This window comes from Hordeum vulgare, chromosome 4H (assembly GCF_904849725.1).
Source record: "Hordeum vulgare subsp. vulgare chromosome 4H, MorexV3_pseudomolecules_assembly, whole genome shotgun sequence".
In the NCBI taxonomy this organism is placed as follows: domain Eukaryota; kingdom Viridiplantae; phylum Streptophyta; class Magnoliopsida; order Poales; family Poaceae; genus Hordeum; species Hordeum vulgare.
The window spans coordinates 339,282,559-339,286,286 of record NC_058521.1 but is presented as its reverse complement, the minus strand read 5'-3'; the positions used below and the strand labels follow the sequence as shown (position 1 = coordinate 339,286,286).

The 3,728-nt window shown below is 43.0% G+C and overlaps 1 long non-coding RNA gene across 1 annotated transcript; it reads left to right on the top strand.

The window, feature by feature from the left end:
- The first annotated feature begins 351 nt into the window (after positions 1-351).
- Positions 352-2,985, top strand: LOC123448589. Its single transcript, XR_006631842.1, has 4 exons — positions 352-683; positions 769-1,066; positions 1,838-1,912; positions 2,822-2,985. It is a non-coding gene; the product is annotated as an uncharacterized LOC123448589 (long non-coding RNA).
- Positions 2,986-3,728: the final 743 nt, after the last annotated feature.

Genomic DNA, 3,728 nt, shown 5'->3' with positions numbered 1-3,728 from the left:
TAGCGAATTGATGAAGCCCAATTTTACAACAAATATTTCGTTGATTCTTCACGAAAAAACCCATTTTTATCACTCAAAAAATTGTTAAAAATAAATAGAAAGATGAGAAATGCATACAAATTGGTATTCATACATAAAATATGGTCTAACTCTAGTAAAAATTTGTGTGGTACACTTTTACAAAATATTTTTAATAGATATTTTACAAAATTCATCTATTATTTTACCTTAGAATTATTTTAAATCATTGTTTTTCCGAACCAACCACAACTCTTCTCACGGATCGATGATATGGCGTCCGTCCATCCATCCATCCATCTCTTCATCCCAAATCCATCCATCCATCTCTCCATCCCACCATACATCCATCCATCTCTCCATCTCAGATCCTGCACCTGCAGCCCTAGCTCAGACTCCTCCCTCGTCCCCATCTTCACACCGCCGCCGCCACCTCCTCCCTGTCCCCGCCAGATCTGCGCCCACACCCCGTCGGCGGTCTCCCCCTCCGACCCCTTCTCCCCCTCCGACCCTTCTCCCCCACCCTTCTTCACCCCTCCTCTTTTCTCCACCAACACACCACAGGTTCGAGGGGAGCTCGCCTCGCCGTCAGGAGCATGAAGGTCTCCGTCATGTCCCGGAGCGGCCGCGAGGTCGTCAAGGGCGGCATCGAGCTCAAGGACTCGGTACGTGGGCCGGGGTAGGGTTTCGCTCTCATTAACTAAGATCGGGCTGACCGTTCGTCCCGTGCTTCTCGTTTCTTGTGTGCAGGCTGCGGCTCCCCGTGGTGCTCCTCTCATGCTCCCTCTTCTTCCTCGCCGGCTTCCTCGGCTCCCTCCTCTTCACCCAGCAACGACTCACGCGGCCGCCCCGCAGATTCGTTTCGTCGCCCGCGCGCGGGTGGGCCTCTGATCTGGGGTGGTTCTGGTGGTTGTTTCGGTGGCAGGATCCGCAGGGCGAGGAGGACCCGGAGCGGCCGCTGCGGAGGTAGCGGGTGATGGAGGCCGTCTTGCCGGAGATGTCGTACGGGGAGTCCGGCGACCCCGCGCCCTCCTTGATCCCTTACCAGGTCACGCCTCGTCCCGATTCCCTTCGTCGCATTGCTTGCCACTTTATTCTTAGGGAATTCAGTTTAGGCTTGCGGTTTCAGTGGCCACTAATTAGCATTGGGGGCGATGTAAGATGGCGTTCGTGAAATTTTTGGTGATGGTGAGCGCTGCACTTGGTGGCGACGTGCAAATTTGCTGTCACTGTGGCATCTTCTGTCGGTCACTTGCAGACTGCAGTTGAGTGATTTGTCGGTGCAAAGTACATCCGATTTGTAATAGTACTGTATCTACTTTCTGTACACCGGATTAGTGTGAATGGTTTGCTATGTAGGAGTACATTTTTTGTGGGCAACTCAACTGGCGGTTGTTAGCTTAGCTCCCATGCAATTATCGTGGGCTTGGGTGTACTCAACTGTAGGCTGTACATGCCTAACGAATATCGTTAGGCGTGTGGAATGCCGGTCGTCCGCTGTCCATTTGGGCTTCAGATTTCAGGAGATGGGATTGCAATTTGGGGGAGTGGCCGTGGGGTCGGGCTAGGTCCTGACACGCTTATGATAATGTATGACTCAGCTATTGTCAAGTCAACAAGGGCATCACAATCTAAATTAGGTTGCTGCTTATTCAATCATTACAGTGATGCTACACTGAAGCTAGTTAGCCAAACTTTGATCCGGTCTTGATCTACTGATGATTGAACTGCGCTATGTTTGTAGTGCAATAAACTCAATTGTGCCCTTCTTTCAGACTGTTTTAGCTATTTAGCTTAGTTGGCCAGATTCAAGTTTCAGATTTGGAAGCTGTTCAATGGGTTCAGGTTCAGGTTCAGTTGGAAGCTGTTCTTTGGGGTATCGGGACAGCACTTGGTGAGCTCCCTCCTTATTTTATATCACGAGTCGGTAATTGTGCAGTTCATTTTATTCTGAAGTAATTGTGATATCCTGTTAGATACTTTACAGCTGTACATTATATATTATATTCAATCTATGTGAAGATAATAATAATATTACTTCTTTTTATATTGTTTCTTAACTGATTTCCCTTGAACACTATCTATAGCGTCTACTTTTTATTATACTATGTACCATGCATGCCATCATTATCATATCCATTTAGCTTTTGACTTGTGCCCTTCCGTAGGTACCTAAGTTCAGCAGCTTGATTAATGCTGTGCTGACACATTGTTGTAGTATTTCATGGTTATTGTTTATTTTCCTCCTATAAAAAGATTGAAACTCTTAATAATCTAAGAAAACGGTACTCATTTCATTCTCAGTAATGGGATGTAATACAACTTTTAGGGCCTCCTTGTGGGTAAACAGTACTGGTTTCTTTCTAAGTAATTGGATATAATACAACTTCTGAGACTATTATATTAGGAAATGTCGATTTAATATTTTTCTTGTCCAACTTGTAACCGGTTTTAATAAGCAGTTAAAATACCGAGTCGCTTGGCTTTGTGGGTTCAACACATTTCAACATGAAGTATGCTACATGCTCCTCGTCACGTGTATGCTCATCTAATTACAGTGGCATTTGAACTAGTTTTGAAACTGATTAGATGGATGTGTGAAGTGTTTATTCCTTCCTTATAAAGCTGGCATATTGTCTTGAAACTGATCCACTTAAGCATGTATTAAAACTGATCACATCTTATTAAGTGCACCATAATTCATATTTTGTTGGCCATTTTTAGATCTGCTTTGATGCTTACATTAGTGTTGCCATTTCAGTACAATCTAATGCTGGAAGCATTTATGTTCACTCTTTTACAGGAGCTCTAGGCCTATGCAATTTGAAGTTTGAAGCACTTGAAACCAAGAGCAAAGCAGTGAAGCCCTAGTCAACAAAGATATGTTTGATCAGTTTAACTATAGTACAATGTAAATTGTAATATTGTAACAGATTATAATATATTAATTTAATGTTATTTGATGAATTATTTTTGTTCTGGTCTGTTTGAAATAGTAATTATGTATGTTGAAAAAATTATTTGAGCAATTTGAAATTTTGAAAGCTTGACTAGTAGGAACCAATGAAAATCATTTGAGCAATTTGAAATTTTTGACATGTGGGACTGATGTATGAAATTATGACAAGTGGGACCCATTTGACTAGTGGGACCAACTCCAAAATATAATGGCTGAAGAAGGCCATGGCCCAAAAAAACTAAACTGTTGGGCTTGGCCCATGTAGTTGATAAAAATGACTTAAAAAGGCTGAATTAATGGGCTCGGCCCATCTAAAACATCGTTTGGACCGGGCTAATTCTAATGCCACGTCAACTTGCCACGTTGGATCCGATGTGGTTTAGGCAAACAACCAACGACTAAAATAATTTCAATGCTTTTGTTTGGTCGTAAAATCCTACGACCAATCCAGCAAAAAGGTCGTTATAGTTCATTAGAGACACTCAGCTTTTGACCGTTTGTTTTTGATCATAAAAAGGTCGCAAATGGAAATCAATGACCATTCGGTGACCAATATTGAAGGTCGTTAGTTGACATATTTCTTGTAGTGTGCAATTCCCTTTGTCTACCGGTATGAAACTTGCCCGGGATTAGATCGTCGATATCCCTATACCTTGTTCAATCTCGTTACCGGGAAGTCTCTTTACTCGTACGTAACACATCATCCCGTGGCTAATTCCTTAGTCATTGAGCTCATTATGATGATGCATTG